Source organism: Leptopilina heterotoma, unplaced genomic scaffold (genome assembly GCF_015476425.1).
Source record: "Leptopilina heterotoma isolate Lh14 unplaced genomic scaffold, ASM1547642v1 Lhet_81, whole genome shotgun sequence".
Taxonomy (NCBI): domain Eukaryota; kingdom Metazoa; phylum Arthropoda; class Insecta; order Hymenoptera; family Figitidae; genus Leptopilina; species Leptopilina heterotoma.
Genome location: NW_025111185.1, coordinates 3,455,860 through 3,474,671, shown reverse-complemented (window position 1 = coordinate 3,474,671; position 18,812 = coordinate 3,455,860). Strand labels below are relative to the sequence as shown.

General features: G+C 24.1%; 1 protein-coding gene across 5 annotated transcripts in view; it reads left to right on the top strand.

The window, feature by feature from the left end:
• The window catches only part of LOC122511255 (rhoGEF domain-containing protein gxcI-like), a 228,536-nt gene that overhangs the window by 71,792 nt on the left and 137,932 nt on the right, over positions 1–18,812 (top strand). For 4 of the 5 annotated variants that reach the window (XM_043626395.1, XM_043626396.1, XM_043626393.1 and 1 more), the window contains exon 2: positions 7,111–7,874. The gene's annotated coding sequence lies outside the window, so the exon portion shown is untranslated. Of the gene's footprint in view, positions 1–7,110; positions 7,890–18,812 lie in introns of all 5 variants that reach the window. The other variant, XM_043626394.1, reaches the window with a different exon arrangement.

The window sequence follows — 18,812 nt, the reverse complement described above, 5'->3', positions numbered from 1 at the left end:
AAATGATTGCAGAAATTCAATTATTTTCAAAAGTAATAAAATTCTCGTCAAAATTCCAATTATCTTCAGAAATAATAAAATTCTTATCCGAAATAAATTCAATTATTTTCAAAAATTCTAATAAAATTCTACGCAAACATTTAATTATTTTCATAAATAATAAAATTTTTACAGGGATTAAATTATTTACGTAAATAATAAAAATTTTTTAGGAATTCAATTCTTTTCATAAATAATAAAACTCTGCAGAATTTCAATTATTTTTAATACAATTTTAATCGAATTCCTCAAAAAATGTAATTATTCTTAAATATTTTATTAAAATTAGTCCAAATAAGAATTTAATTATTTAAAATACGTTGATAAAATTCTATATGAGAATTGAATTTCAAGAAACATTCAATATTAATTAATAAATCATTTATTTTTCTATTTAAATAATTGAATTCTAATAGCATTTTCTAATAAAAATTGATATAAAAATAAATTTTTATAAAATTATTCTCAAGAATTCAATTATTTTTATAAAATTTGAAATTCCTTGTAGAAATTTGAATTAAAAATAATATTTCTTTAAATGAACCGAAAAATATGTTTCAATTAAAGTTAAATATGTTTGACTGTATAGCAAGGATATTTTAATGATAAATCGTCCAAGCGCCCATCCTGCCGGAAGGACGTTCCGAAAAAAAGGCTTTTAAAAAAAGGGAATTCAACTTTTCTTTTCTGGCACTCTTTGGGGTTAAAGTAGACGAAAAGACGAAAAAATAGGGTAAGTGCGTCAATTGCTGCGGGTGCTTCAGTTTCTGCGGCATTTTAATAATTTAAGTGAATACATTTGTTCAGGGCACAAATAATTTTGAAATTTTTTTTTAAAATTACTTAACGATGTAAGTTTTAAAATAGATTGTAACCTCAATATTTTTCAAACAATGATTTACTTTCCAAAATTCAAACAAAATAAATTTAGCAAAAATTAATAAAATTTAAGGTTACTTATAGGAACGATTAAATGTGATGCAAAAGGGTGGGCGCCAGTCCTAAAAGGACACTCAACAAAATTCACAAAAGGGACAAAACAGATTTGTAAATAATTCCGAATAAACGAAGGCCACCAGGCTAATTACCGGCAATTATTTAAATTAAATTAAATTTATTTATTATCGATACACGAGGCCACCAGGCTAAGTGTCAATCAATAAACAATTACACAACAAAAAGACAAAAACCTTTTGAGACAAACTAATTATCAATACACAAAGGCTACCAAGCTAAGTATTAATAATTTTTGTATTTAGCTCAAAAGAAACAGAATCAAAATTAAGACACCAATTTAATCTTCCCAAAATATGTCCAAGCTAGCTACAGTCCCATAACTGGAAAATAGTAGAGGGGGTGATTCGTTATTTAACCAAATAAATATCCACAAAATTAAGTCAATAATAATCAAAAATTATCAAAACAAAATAACAATTTATTCAATAAATCAGAAAATTAGGGGTTAGACACATAAATTAGTTGATGTGATTCTATATAATTTCAAAATTAATTATCAAAATATTTAAATTTGACAAACTAAAAAAATCAAGCGAATATTAAACTTATTCTAAAATAGAATAAGGATTCTTTTCAATTCGAGATATATATAGGATGGACAATATAATCGAAACTAAAATCTTGACATTTAGTCAGATCAAAGAAAATTAATAATCGAATGATATCTCAATTAAATTACAGATTTAAATCATTAAATTAAAAAAATAAAAAAAATAAGACATTCAGTCTCGAAAATCAAGAAAAGAAAATTACATTTTGAGATATCATGCATAAAAAATAAAAAATCAAATTTGTACCAGAAAATAAATTCACGGCCAACGAATTTCCTATGTACGATGACCGCTCTCGAGATCCCCAATGGTTTCGACTGATCCCCAAATGGTTTTGACTTTCTCTCCAATTTTATTTAAAAGAGTTAAATTTTTATAAAAAAAAGAAAATTAAATTTGAATTGACAAAAAGAAAAGATAATGACAAAAAGACGAACTGTCTTCCACGATTTCACAGAAAAGAATGAATAATATGGCGTTGTTTGTTTATCTCCTAGGAAATTCGTTGCCAACATAAAAAAATGAAAATCGCGAGGTTACACTAGATTCGCGTGAAATATATCTAATTTCTGATTGGTCGCAAATTAGTCCAGGAATCTTCTTTATATTTCTTGATGCTGATTGGCCAGACAAAAAGGAGGGTAATTCAAATGTTGACAAAATTGATTCTTCACAATAATAATAAATCCTTGAATAAAAATCGGTTTCTTGAATTATTCTTCAGTAAATAATAAATTAATTCGAGAGGGATTAATTTGACGCCAGATGTTAAGTTATCAAGTCCTCTTCCATATAATTGAACGTGGTGAATATTAAAAGTTGCAATTCCAAAAAGACTAAGTGCCACTTACACGAATAGGACGGCTGAATACCTTTTCAATCACAAACTGACATTAATACAGGAACACGGTAAATTATAGGGCCCATCTATCATGAAGCAATAAGAGTTTCGAACTAAGTTCTCTTGTCTGATAAAGCCTTCCAAGAATCGGGAAATCTTGAGTATTTCACCAGGAAACGAAGTCAGTCAATAATTTTCAGTATAATAAACACAGAAAAATTACGTGGCATCCCAAAATAGTCCAATTCAAGGGTACGTCAGAAGAATAAATTCAAATAAAATAGAAGAATCCAAAATAAGGGTCAGGTCGAACAGCAAAAATTTAATTTCCGTTAGTAGTAAAATCGAAAGATGTCAAATTCAAATATTAATCTTCCAGGAATCCAGAAATCTTCATAATGTTGACTCGCAAAAATTTACATGAAATAGAAAAAGGATCACAAAAGTTAATTCTTAAATTAATTAATTTTTAATTTTGTCCTATATCTCGAATTGTTGTGAAATCATGGAGTAATTCTCTAACACGAATAAATCAAATTTTGAATGATAGAAGCGCGAAATAACTTTTTTTTTATATGAAACTTTGTGAATTGTAAAATAATAAATTTTACAATGTCACAAGATATAGGAAGTATATACCAAAACATAATATTTATGTATTTTATTTTAATTAAAAGTTGACGTGTTCAAGGTTTTATTTATTTTCATTGCTAACTTTGCTGGCGGTGCAAAAATACCTACATAAAAAAGGCTTTATTATTGTTTTTAGACTTAAAGTGTTTAGACTTAAAGTATTATGATGATTTTAGATAAAGAAAACCTTGTTTTAAAAGAAAAATTAAACTTTACTTTATTTTTGTCTGTTATTATATTTTATTTTTAAGAGTAGTAATTAACACAGAATTTGGGCTTGATTTAATTTCTGCGCCCTCAGAAAATCAACTAAGACTGGTTACAATAGACTATCTATTTTGAAAAAGAGCAAGAAAAAATTATGAAAATGAAAGAAAAAATGAAGATTATGGAGGAAAAACTAAAGAAAATTTAATAAATACATAAATTAATTAAGGAAGAATTCTGTTATTAGGTTTTAACTAAATGTTTCAAAAATGTGATAATTCAGAAATTATTTGTTACTTTTGTTAATATATGATATATATTTATTTTTAATAAGTTTATATTCTATTCAATTAAACATTGATTAAAATCATTGTCCCATTTTGATTTCATATAGTAGTTTGCGGTATTATACACATAAACACGAAATTATGCGCAGAAACTGACCCACAGGAATTAAATTCGCGCAGCAACTGATGCGCAGCAACTGACTCAAACGCGCAGAATTAAACGCATTGCATATTATTTTTAATTCATTAAATTTATTAAAATAAATTATATTTTAGAGATGGTATTTATTGTAAACATATCTTAATAACACAAACTACAAATTTAATAAGACATAAGTTCAATTTGATCAATATAAAAATTATATTTTATAGTTAAAAGACGTCTTGACCAAAATACCGCAGGAATTAGTACACTTACCCTACATATTTTTGACTTTTTAAAATAATAATATTAAACCATTTTTCAAAGCCTTCAAACTTGCTGTTTTTAAACAGTGAAAAAAACATTTTTTCGTAAATTTAATGTAAAATCCCCAAAAATCAATATTTTTTGACCGGACGAGTCTCTTTCTCTTCAGAAACGTTCAAAGAATGAAACCTAATTTTTTAATTAAAAAAAATTCATTTTTAATATTTTTCAGTATATTTGAGTATAGACTCAGGCGCGAGTCCCTTAGAAATTGCTCTATAAAATTAATATGGAAGCAGATAAATATAAAACTAAATATATCGTTCGAAAGGTAATGAAACAAGCTTTCAAATGATGTAAATATCGAGTCTTTAAATTTATAAACCTGGGCTAGGTAGTCTCTTAAATAAAGCGAAAAGCGTCCTGCCGGCAGGACCGGGGTTCGTCATTCTGTGACTAAAAATTATGTGAATTTTTGGAACATGTAACTTCTTCAAACTACCCAGCCCTTAGTTTTGAACTTACAAGCTCGATATTTATATGCGCTGAAAGCTTGTTTCGTTACCTTTCCAATGATATATATCATTTTTTATTTATCTGAATCCATGTTAGTTTTCTTTAGTGATTTCGGAGGGACTCACCTGAGTCTTTTTCGTCCTGCCGGAAAGACGTTGGACGATTTATCATTAAGTTTGATTTAAACAAAATTTGATGGTAGGTACCAAATAAATCGTTTTCTCAGTAAATGAATTCAATTATTTTCAAACATTTAAATGAAATTCTTCTCAACAATTCAATTATTTTTATAAATATTAAATTTCTTCGAAGGATTTCAATTATTATTAATACATTTTTATTTCAATTTCTCGATACAAAAAAATAATGATCGTTAACTTTAACACTTAATTAATTTAAATAAATTTGTATTGAAAGTAATTAAATCCCTGCAAAGAATTTTAATGTTTATAAGAAATAATAATTGAATTCTTAAGAAGAATTTTATCAACATTTTTAAAAATAATTGAAATCATTTGATGAATTTAAAAAAAGAAATTTTAAATAATTGAATTTCATCGAAAAATGTTATTACAAATGTATTAAAAATAATTGCCTTCTTATGGAAAACTTTATTGTTTATAAAAAAATTGAAATCCTGGGAAGATTTTTAGTAGATAAAATAATAATAATAATTGAAATCGAACGAAGAAATAAATTATTTATTTTTGTATTTAAATAATTGAATTCTCGAAGAATTTTCTAATAAAAATTGATTTAAAAGTGAATTTTTTATTAATCGAAATTTTGTAAAATTAAATTGTAAACAAAAAGGCTTGAAAATTCTCAAGGAACTTTTTCAAAAATTATTAAAAATTGATTTATAAAAGAATTTTATAGTTAAAAATTGTAGAAAATAATAATTGAATTTAAAATAATTTTGAAGAAGTTGGAGTAACATTATTCTTAATATAATATAAAATAATGAGTTTATCACTCGGCCATCCTTAATTATTATGAAACGTGAAGAAATTTAAATTATAATTTTAATTAAAATATTCTTATGTTACTTAAATTTATGAATTTTTCACAGATTTTTTTCACCTGAAGAGGATATCAACGTTGATATCGAAACGTCGTGAGTGACGATTTATTGTTTTAAATAAATATTATTATCCAGTAATTCCTGAAAATTATTTTTAAAAATATTCTCTTATTTGACTCGGACTGTTTATATTTTTGTCAGTAATTGGTCAGTAAGTTGTCCCTAATTTTTCATTTTTGGGTCGTAAAGTCCTTATTTTTTAATACTCTCACTGGTTCGAGCCCTGCTTTAAAGAAAATTATTTAAAATTTTATTTATGATCATAATTATTTGATCAAAATAATAAACGAAATTACTTTCTTATCACAGTAAAATTCAAAGAGAAGGTATTTTTAATGCCACCTTTAAACATCTTAAAAACATCTTAAGGTCATGTTATTCAGTGTGGCGTATTCCCATAGTAGGGGAGAGTGGGGCAAAATGGGGTAGGCGGGTCAAATGGGGTACCTCTGTTTTTCCATGATAGGTACTTTTAATTTTTTTATCCTCGACATATATCATTCATGTTGATAAGAAACTGTTATTAATTATGAAGACATTCTAAAGAAAATTTTTTTTTGAAAGTTATACAACTTTTAAGTTTTAAGCAAAAAAAATATGAATTTTTTTCAAAATTAAAGTGCTTACCAAACTTTTTGGGATAATGCATTTAGTTTGGCAAGTGTGGGATCTTTTTCAGTACTTATTCTAGAGTAATTTCCAATAGAATAGATTGTTTAATTGTTTACAATAACTTGTAAACATTGCATTTTGTTTTAATATGCAGTGTGGGGCAGAATGGGGTACCTAAGTGTGGGGCATGCCGGAAGCTACGCCGTTTCATTAAAACTATTTATATTATGCATATTTAAAGGTTTCCTGCAGAAGAATCAATATTTTTGCTTCGAGGCATTTATACTATCGATGTTTCATTATCGGTTTATCGATATTTTGCAATATTCATGTTTTTTTGTTAAATTCTAATAAATATTACTTGTTTTTTCATAATAATGAAGAATCCTACTTTGTGTTTGTATTTACAATCTCATACAACAAGAATTTAATGAATTTTGAAAAAATATTCAATGTTTTGTATAGTTATTTGATGCCACCCCATTTTGCCCCACGGGTGGGGCAAAATGGGATTTTAGCACTTTCTCAGAAAATACGATATAAGTTCTTTCAAAAATTTGTTTCTCTGCTATTATCATAATTTCCTCAAAGCTAAGTGTACAAAGAAAAATTCTGAAGTTTAGCTGAATCAATTTATTCGTTTGGTTCTCTGTAAACAGCCAATTTCAAAAAGGTACCCCATTTTGCCCCACTCTCCCCTAATGTACATGGGGCACGTGAAAAATGAGATGTTTTAAATATCTTAAAAGTGACTAGAATGTACTTTAAGATGCTTCTTTCTGCACTGTTGTTTTATTGCAATGAAGATGGTCAAAAAGATAGCAAATGAAAAAAAAAATAAGACTTTCTTTTTTTCGAATATATTTTTCATTGTAAGAGCCTGTTCTGATGTTGAACGTGTTTTATTGTTTCAGATAACCTAACAGTCGAAGAAAGGCATTGTTGATAAGTTATCTGGTGTAAAGTGCCGACTAGTCGCGAGAGGAGCCAGACGAGTTGTTGGGACAAACTAAAGGCCTCGTTTAAAGGGTTGTAAAGTCGCGTCGTGTAAAAGCAGAGAAACGAAGAAGAAGAAGAAGAAGAAGGGGGCAGAACACTTAACCTCGATCGCTCAAAGTGCCAAAAGCGCTTTCGTTTCACGCGATCTCGAAGGTGAAATAATCGTGAAAATTATTACTTAACTATAGAGACCTTTTGAAAAGGGACGACGCATTTATAATGCACTCGCTCTCTTGAATTTTGACTGAAATTACAACATCGATCTTAAAGCGTTTTAAATTCGTGTTTAAAATATCTAAAAGAAAAAGTTACAATTTAATTATATATTCGTGTTAGTGTTTGCAGTGTTTACGTGTTCATTGTTAATGATTAGAAAAATACCAAGATCCGTCCTGATATGATGATTATTAATAATCAGTCATCGAAAAAGAAGAAGAAGAAGAATATTTCGAAAGTTTGTGATTTGGGACTAAGAAAATTTGGTGAATCGTCGTCGAGGAAGAGAGGAGAAGGAGGAGGAAGAGGAAGAGGAGTTTGCTGTATCCTGGAAGCTTAATAAAAGAGCCTCGTGACGGAGGGCCTTCGTACGGCCCTGGCGCGGCTGCGGCACTGCACCCCTTCCGGGGGTTCCCTGCCAAATACCCCGAATCCACCCTCAACCCCGGAACATAGAGACCACGTAAGTCGAGTAAAAGTACGTTCTTTTTCATTTTCTACACTTTATCTTCTCCCCCTTCCTACCCCCTATAGCCACTAAAAGAAAAAGAATACCCATTATTCTAGACTTTTCGCATACCTTCAAATTGATCGACTTCAATTCAACTATATGGGATTTTTTATAAACTCACGACAGTGATTATAGATTGCTTCTATTCATCATTTTCTTTATCTTTTATTTTTATTTCATTTTTTTCAGTTTTCAAAAATATTAATTTTATTTAATATTAATGATCAATTATTAATCAGGTTTGCGACAAGTCAGAGAATTCAGAGAATTCCGCAACGTTTTTGAAAACAAAAACTCAAAAATAATATGAAGATTTATTTTATTAGACTTTTAAATTTTAATTCATCTTACATGGAGAGAATCCCTGGTAGAAAAATTTGGTGGCGCTAGCATGGTGCCACTCTTGCGTGCCATTGCGCTGTAGTGGCGCTAAGAGCATTTGAAACACTTTTTTAGTCTAGCGCCTTTCTCGCATTCTGCCCGCAGTGCTAGAATGAACATAACCTCACCTGCCAAAACTTTATTTCGCGAATTAAAAAATGATTCCTATGTCATTTCTTTTGACGAAAATAATTAAAAAAAATCGTGTACATATAAAAAACATTTACTAATTATCTGCCTACAATGAAGTTTTAACGTATTTGAAGAGTTAATTCACGTTTCGTTTAAAGTTATGGTAAGATTTTAATTCAGAAAACGGCAACCTTTTCTTAATCCCAAGCCTAATCAAAATTTTGATCATTATTTGCTGTATAAAATTGTTTTTTAAATATGGAAATTTTAAGAATAAATTATTATTAAATTTTCATAACAAATTATTTATTTCTTTAGTAACAGTGTCAAAAATAGTTACACATGTTAAACATTGAAATTAAAATTTTTGAAATTAATCAATTTCTTTTATAATAATAATAATAATAATTGCAAAAATTAAGTTCCTATTTAAAATCAGTCAATCTTTTCTGTCAGGTGAATTAAAAATAAAGAAAAAATAAATCCAGTTTGAGGTTATGTTTTTTAATTCGAATGGAGAAAAATTATTAATATATATTTGATCCATCAAAAAGTATTTATTGTTACTCTTGGTGATAAATCGTTAAATTAATTACTTAAAATATATTTAAAAATTTTCTTGGAGATTGAATAAAACATTCATATACTAAAAATTCTTTTATAAATAAGTGTATAAATTAACGAATGAACAAGAAATTTATAATGCAATATTAATTTATGTTTAAATTTAATACAATTACAAATATATAAATACTTACAATCCTTTACTATATATTGTTTTTAAATGCCACAATATTCTACAAGCAAACATTTACTTTTACTTTAAAAATAGAAGCAAACACCTTTGACACTTTATGCAACAGAAATTTGAGGTTATGTTGCATTCTAGCGGAAAGTGCTCGCGCCATGCAAGGCGCTAGAAGACGTCGGCGAGATAAATTGCCATGCAAATTCCAGTGGTGGCGCTAGCATATATCTAGGCTTCCATTAAATTTTTTCTACCTGGGAAAGTATATATTAAATTTTTTAAAATTATTTCACAATTTGGGGGAAAAATGCGACAAAGCAAAATTTTGATATAAAAAATACTAAACTTTGAAAAAACTTAAGTGAAATTTAGTATAATTATATCAAATATAAGAATTTTAGTTAAATTTATAACTTTACTAAATTTCACATTATTTCTTTCACTGTTTAGTATTTTCTATGTAAAAATTTCGGTTTCTTGCACTTTTTCTCTAAATTGTAAAATACTTTTACAAAATTTAATATATATTTTCTCTACGTGTATTTTTTAACAAATTGTCTTTTAAGTAGCAATTATCAAGTAATAATTTCTTAAAAACCTATAATAATTCAATAGATCTTTAATTTTCATGTTCTTACGAACATGAAAATAAAAGTTCAATTGAATTATTGAAAAAAATATATTTTTCGTTTTTAAAAAAGTTGCGGACTTTAGGTTCATATCAAGAAAAAGTCAGGGCATTTTATCAAAGGTATACTAGAAAAATAACTAATAAAATAAATAATAAATTAAATTTATTATTAAATTAAATATTATAATATAAAAAATACTAATAAAAATAAATAAAATAATACTAAAAATAACAAATTTTTAGAATATAACTACAAAAATTCTGGTATTTTTGTTTTTTTCCGTTTAATGGTGTCAAAATAAAATTGTTGAAAAACTTAACAACTTTGAATTCTCCTTGGAATATTTTTTCATCCTAAACCTATTTGAATTAACATTAAATTTTGAAACAATACAATTGCTACAATAAAATTAATAATGATTAAATATTTATTTTAATTAAGTAAAAGATTCGCAATTGTTTGTATTGATATTTTTTTTAAATATAGATTTAATGGATCTAAATTTTATCTAAAACAGTTTAATTACGAAAGACTTATAACTAAAATTTTTATGATTAGTTAACTTTAAAAATACTTTTAATTGTTTTTAATAATTACGCAATTTCAAAAGATTTTATTCGAAATTCTCAAAAAATTGTAATTATTAATGAAATTTGAATTTTTATAAACAAGCAATTAAAAAGTTTTTTAAATAATTGAAATTTAAATTGGATTAAAAGTAATTGTATTTTTTGAAACTTTTTGAAAATAATCAAAGGGAGTTCGCACTTGATTTATAATAATTTAATTCTTGCAAAACAAAATTTATCACTTATAAATTGTTTAACAAATAATTATATTAAAAATTTTTTGAGCATTTTTTCAATAATAATTCTTTTTTTCATTCTATTAGAATTATTTATTATTTTTCTAAAAAATTATTAAAGTTTTGAAAATAATGTTGTTTAAAAATTCTAGAAAATAATTGTATTTTGAAAGAATTGCAGTTGTAATATTTTAAGAAAAAAATAAATTTCATAAGATTTCACATTTAAATTATTTTAAATTTTAATTCTTGTGAAAAAATAAATAATAATAAGTAGTAATTAAAATCTTGAATAATTTAATTTAGAAAATTGATACAATTGAAAATTTTGTGAAATTTCGTTGCATAAATTTTATATTTGACAAAATTCAATTTTTTTTACTTTAAAAAATTATGAAGTAATTAAGAAACCGTGTTTTTGAAGAATTCTAACTAAAAATTTGGAAAATAGCTGATTTTTACAAAAATTTTGAATTAAACTTCGAAATCACCAGGAATTTTATTATAAAACCTATAAAAGAATTGTTTATTTCTAACAAGAATAAGAGATTTAATTTATTTTAAATAAATTAATTCTTGAAGAACTATCATAGAATTATTAGATTCTTATAAATTATCTAGACAATTATTTTTACTTCAAAATTTCAAAAATAATTGAATTTTAAAAGAGTTGCGTTTACAAAATATGTACTTATTTTTTAAAAACTTTTTATTGTTGATTCAGGTTAATTTCAGAATTATTTTAGTTAAACTATTTTTTTTTTTGTATCATTGAATTCTTAAAAAAGTTTTTCATAAATTATTAAAAAATTGATTTAGAGAAGAATTTTAGTTAAAAGTAATAGAAAATAATTGAATTTTAAAATGTTAACAATAATTTTGGAGAAATTACAGCAGCAATTCTTATAAAATATTAAAAAAATAATTAAATAATTAAACAAATTATTCGAATTTTTCGAATTAATTACATATAATTGAATAATTAAAGAGATTCATAAATAAATGTATTAGAAACGTTTTTTTAGAGGCATATGAAGTAAGCGACGGCGCTGAATGTAAAAATAATTCTTTTTCTCATTTTTTTAACTTCTTAAAAGTAAATGAAAGATGTGAAATTAGTGTTTTTATCTCTAAAAATTACAAATAATAGTTATTTTAATAGTGTATTTTTCAGCGTCCACTTTAATTTTAAAATTTCACATTTTTTTGTTTACTTATATTAGAGGTGATCAGAAAATTCCTTAGGTAAGAGTGAAAATGTGAAAATCAGAGAAAAACGAAATTAAAGTTTCCTGGTTAACTCTGCTATTTTAAAGGGTTATTTTAAATATTTTTTATTCAAAATACAATTTCCTAAAATTGTTCTTAAAAAATTAGAAAATTGGCTAAATTAAAAAAATACCAGTTTGACAAAAATTTTGAAACCCTGACAAATTGAAATTCCTTGGCTATAAAGAAACAAATATTCTTGTGAAGGAGGCGTATGTACAATAGACTTTTTTTCATTTAATTAGTTTTTCTCGTATATATCTATATATAATTCTGCTAAAGTAATTTATTCCACATGATAAAGTTTGATGTTAAAAGTGCACTTATTTCCAGAATAGTAATCTAATTTTCATTAATTTACGTATTTCGTCATTCTATGAACGCCAGAACCAAGTAGTTTACGGCTCGTTAAACCAGACGTGCCGGAGCCGGCTGTTTGGTCGAACGATGACTTTTATCACTGCGCTTGTCTGACCCAGAATTTTGGCTAAAACAAGCGCAGAAAATACAAGTCATCTTCAAATATATTCTTCTTTTAAAAATTTCAATTTTAAAGTGAAAAAAAAATATTTTCTCTGTTAGTTCGTTTTTATTTTCATTATTTCGTATCCTAATAATTAATACTTGAGATATATATTAAAAGTAATGAAATAGAAATTGTGAGTGGAAAATATGGATCAAATCAATAAATATAAATTGGAGCATTATTTTTCCGATCTAAGAGAAATGAAAAAAAAATGAATCCTCGGTTTTATAGGCCATTCTTTATAAAATGGCTCACAATAATGTCGATATTTGTTCCTCTCTCTTTCTCTTAAAATATTTTACCTCAATTGACTTAAGTAATTAGGTCAATTTTCGTTTGGATCTTTTTTTTCAATCATAAAACCCTTTTAACTTTTCGACACTACTCTTTTTTTTCTTATCAAAAGCTAGGAAACTTTTTTCGGAAAAATTAATTTTTTTCTAAAGTGAAGAAAATTTTCTGAGAGCGCATTTTAAGAGGGCGCATCTTTTGAGGAAGCAATTTAAACTTACATATATATAATATGTCATGAGAAACTTTGCTATTTGTTCGACAATTTATTTGCAAAGATAAATTTTCCTATGATAGAATTAAATTAGGTCGAACTGAGTATATTCGGGATATTCTGATTCTATCCAATCGCATAATTTTTTTGAATTGATTTTTTCCGGATTCTCCATAAATAATATCTTTATTTCCGGTGCAGATATCTCTTGTAATTCTGCAGTTTATCTTGGCAAAGTTTATAGAAATACGATCAGAATTGTATATATATATATATAGCTTCTCAAGAACAGAATCAACTTTATCTTTATAGATATAATATGCGTGTATCTTGATAAAAAAAAATATTAAGATAAATGTTTCGTATTTTCTTAAAATACAAGGCAATGAATTTATTTTACTATTATATGAATTAATCACACTGGGAAAAAATTTTTACATTCTCATTTTTGATCCAAAAATAAGTAATCAACGAAAAAAAAATAAGTTTGAATTAAACATATTTTATAAATGAATTAAATGTAATTTTTATTGAATCAAAATTATTAGGTTTAATTGCAAAAAAATATTTAGTTGACTGTATGATAAAGATAATAATGTCTGATTCAAAAATATTGTTTTTTCAGTGCACTCAAGTTATGATACATTATTATTTAAAAGCGTATAAACATTTTGTAACAATTAATTTCTTACTTAATTGTCTATTGATTTTTAAAGTAATTACTTCAAAAATAATTAATTGTTTGAAGAAGAGATTATAGAAACAATATTATTAATTAATTTGTACTTTCAATTTATTTATCTACAGAAACATTAAAATATTTTCCTTATTTTAAATTAAAATAATTATTTTAATAATTTAAATTTGAAATAATTATTAATTACTATTTAAATTAAAATATTTTCCATATTTTAATGTTTATCGTAATTTCTTATGTTCACATTATAGCCTTCAACTTCAGTGAATGAATTATTCTTTAGTATTCTAACTTTAATAAATTCCTCAAGTTTTAAAATTGAGTTTTTAACAAGAAAACTCTTTTCTGGTTTGTTTACATTAGAACAAGTTGAATATGTAAACAAATTGACGTTTAAGCTTTTGAAAGCTTCATGAGTCAATAACATGTAACCATGATTTAAGAAGTGAAAAATTTTTTAAAATTCATATTTCATGAATAAAAGAAAAATTAAAGAATATACTTTTTATCTTGTTAGGGAAAATTTAAAAATTATATTTCTACAAAAAAAAATATATTTTCTAAGAAAATCATCGTGAAATAAAAATTAAAATGTAAAATAAAATGAAGACTCATAAATAAAAATACCGTCGGTTCCAAAAATAATTGAATTTTAAAAGAGTTGAATTTATAATTTTTATGAATAATTGAATTTCAAAAGTTTTCAAATTGGAATTTTTGGAATATTTGTATTTTAATTAATACGTCAGTGAAGTTTTGATCGACAATTGAAAAAATATATTTTTTTGACTGAAACAATAAAATGTTTTGAAGGAAAAAAATGTATTTTTTTTTACAAAACCAATAAATTTTATTTACAACTTTTTATTTTTTGAATTATTGATCAAAAACTTATTTAAAACATTTTCATTACAAAAATGTATGTAAATTTAAATAGAAAATTATTTTTTCTTCTAAATAGATGATTTTTAACGTTCTGAACTTCACTAATTTAAATAATTTTAATTAAAAAAATCTAAATTTGTTGGTTTTTGACAAATTTCAATTGAATACATATTCAAAAATTCAACTTATTTCAAAATAAATTTAATTAAAAATTTTACGAAAACGAACTTCTTTAGAATTTTTAATTACTAAATTGAAAATAATAATTAAAAATTAAAATATCATTAGGTAATACTATTAAATTGAAAATAATTAAAAATTAATCATTAATTATTAAATTATTAAATTCAATTATTTAATTATTAAAATTTTCAATATTCCAAAAATTTAAATTTGAAACCATTTGAAATTTAATTATTGTAAACGCGACTTCTTCTAAAATTAAATTATTGTTAACATTTTTAAGTAAAAATAATTCTCTAAATAATTTATAAATAATAATTTTGTGACAATTTTTTATGAACTTCTTTTTTTTCACAAAAACAATAAAATATTTAGTTTACAACTTTTTATTTTTTCAAATTATTTGTCAGAAACTTATCCAAAACATTTTTCTTTACAAAAAAAAAATATGTAGGGTAGGGTGGGGCATTACTATTCGCGGGGCGTAACTATTCTTTGTCCTGGAGAGAAAACTATTCATCCGATTAAAGTTTTTTTTACACTGTATACTTGTCATGTGAAATGAACATTGTACGCCACATTTGAGCTTCTGGCGCCATCTATCATTGGAGTTAGGTACCCAAATGTGATTTTGATATACTCGCTTACTTGTTTTCACTCATTTAGTCTGCCATTGTAAATAGTGATAAACGGTCGGAAAAATTATCGGAAAAATTATTTCTAAAGTCAAATTTAGTGCTGAACACGAATATCATAATGGATTTTTGATATTCTATTGTTCAAAAATTTTACAAGTGTTTTTTCAAAAAATGGGCGGATGGGGCGCAACTATTCTTCCACTGATGACAGCGAAAACTACAAAACAGTGTATTTTTTTTTTGTGTGCTTGTTTCTAGGTTAGAATGGTAAGAAATTGGAAGAAAAAACCAGAAAAAATCCTCCAATTAACAAATTAATTTTTATATTTTTTTAGTATTATATCATTAATAGCTGCAAGAATAGTTACGCCCCTCGTTTTTTTCGACATCAAAAAAATTTTTTTTTCGTAAAATCGCTGTAGTTCGGAACAGAATCGAGTTACAGCAAAATGATACATGGCAAAATTGTAGCTAAGAAGTCAAGCTTTCAAACGGTTCTACTCATTTTTTAATTTTTTTTTATATACATTTTATAGACTCAAAAATCCAAACAAGAATAGTAATGCCCCACCCTACCCTATATATATAAATTTAAATAGAAAAATATTTTCTCTTTTAAATCGATGATTACAAAAGTTGTAAACTTTACTAATTTACATAATTTTAAAAATTCTAAATTGATTGGTTTTTGAAAATTTTTTATTTCATTTTATTCAAATTAGTTGAGTTTTTATGTAGAATTTTAATAAAAACATTTCCACTAATCGAAATTTTGTAAAATTGAATTATCAAAAAATGTATTTCAGAAATATTTTAGATAAACTTTTTTTCTTTGAATAAAATTGATTTATTAAAAAACTTTCTCAAAAACTTAAAATTTTCTCAAAAATTATTAAAATTTCTCGAAAATACATAATTGAATTGAAATCTTGAAAATAATTTTTGAGAAGTTGGAAACTAATTATTTTACTTAACTAATGACTTATTTTTATTAAATTCATTGTTTAAACATTTAAGATCATGATTTCTATTGTTTATTAATAGTCAAATTATTTAATTTGATTAATTAAATTGATTTTTTTCATTTGAATAAAATAAAATAGAAATAAATTTTTTCAATCACATTTTTTCTGAGAATATCAAATTGAGACAAAAAAATGATTAAAAATGTTGCTTTGCAACACTTTTCATTAATTTTTTTGTCTCAATTTGATATCCACAGGAAAACTACGATAACAATCTCTTTGTTATAAATTTCACTTGTTTGTTTTTTAATAATATTCACAGAGTAATATATAACTTTTTTTAAATTAACAATTTCTTGAAAATAATGCATTTTATCTAAAATCAAAAATTAAAAAATCTGATTGTTGAATTTTATATGAAGAAACTTTAGTAAATGTACTAGGAAATTTGTTCTTTTTCTACGGAAAAGTTAACAGTTTCTGAAAATGAGTCCTTTATTATTAAATTCAAGTTTTCCCTTCCCGGGAAATCATTCTTCACTGCTTTAATGAAATATTTAAATATTTTAGTGTTTTAGCCATTTAGATGAAGTATTTTTTTTACCTGTACGATAGTTTACTAATCCATTTATTAATAATTTATTATTATCACATTTCTTATAGTAAAAAAATTAAATTATTAAATTCGTGATTTGATTTTGTTTCGATAAAATAAAGATACTGTAAATATTTTAGTAGTACACTGAGAAAACAATATATTTGAATCGAATATAATTATTATCTTTGATTTATGTAGTCAACCAAAAATTATTTTTGAATTAAACATAATAATTGCAGGGTTTCCACGCAACCTGGAAACCTGGAAAACCTGGAAATGTCAGGGAATTTTTATAAACCTTGAAAAAACCTGGAAAAGTCAGGGAATTTTGATTAGAATCCTGAAAAATTATTGTTTTCTAAAGTTATTGTGCTTATTCTTGAAATTTAATTTTTCTTTAATTCAATTTTCTTAATTCAAATTTCTTAATTCAATTTTGAAAGAGTTGCCTTTAAAATTTTTCTCCAAAATTCAATTATTTTCAAAAATTTTAATGAAATTCTTTTTAACAAATTCAATTTTTTTTCAAAAATTCTCCTCCAGTCAATGATTTTTAATATCTTCTATTTCAATAAAATTTTCCAAAAGAAATGAATTATTTAAAAAATTTTTTATCAATTTCTTCGCAATAATTCTATTATTTTCAAAAATATTCAATTTATGTTTACAAAGATTCAATTATTTTTATAAATATGTAATACAATTTTTTTGAAGGATTCAATTATTATTTTCATAGCTAATAAAACTCATTGCAGAATTTTAATTATTTTTGATACAATTTTAATCGAATTCCTCGAAAAATGTAATTATACTTAAAATTTTATTAAAATTCGTCAAAAGAATTCAATTATTTAAAATTTTGTTAATAAATTTTTTTATGATAATTCAATTTTGAGAAACATTTAATTATTCAATAAATTATTTATTTTTGTATTAAAAATAATTAGGTATTTAAAAAGAAATATTATTAAAAAATTCTTCTCAAGAATTCAATTATTTTCAAAAGTAATAAAATTCTTAGCAGAAATTCAATTATGGTCAAAATTTTAATAAAAGTTATAGTTAAAATTTCAATTATTTTTATAAATATTAAAATTTTTCTCTAAAATTCAATTATTTTCAAAAATTTTAATAAAATTCTTGGTAATATTTCAATTATTTAAAAAAATTTTAATAAAATTCTTGATAAATTTTCAATTATTTTCAAAAACTTTTCTCAATTCAATGAAATTTTTTTGCAGAGATTCAATTATTTTTAATAAATTTTTAATCTAATTTCTCGAAAAATGAAATTGTTCTTAAAAATTTTATTGAAATTCGTCAAAAGAATTTTAATTACCTATTTAAAAATTTGTTGATAGAATTCTTTAAATGAGAGTTGAATTTTAAAAAACATTCAATTCTTCAATAAATTATTTTTTTTTGTATTTAAATAATTGAATTGTCGTAGAATTTTCTAATAATAATTGATTCAAATATGAATTTCAGTTAAAACTTTAGATAATAATTGAGTTTTGAAAAGGTTTTAAATTATGAGTGATTGATATTTTCATGTTTTATAACAATTTTTTATAAGATGTTTAATTTCAAAAAGGTTTGAATTAAAAATTTTGTAAAATATAAATGTAGTTTTAAAAACCTGGAAAAATTTCGTTTTTCAACCTGGAAAACCTGGAAAAGTCAGGGTATTTGAAATGAGTAAAAGCGTGGCAACCCTGAATTGTGATCCAATAAGTTTGATTCAATAAAAATTATTTTAATTGATACAAATTTTAATTTAAAAATTTAATTATTTTTTTTATTTTTTTTTTTTGGTTGGCTATTTATTTTTGGATTAAAAAAAATGTTGTTTTCATAGATATTGATTGAAAGAGATGAAATAGAAAAAGAAATTAATTTCTGTTTATTTGATTGTGTGTGAAAAAT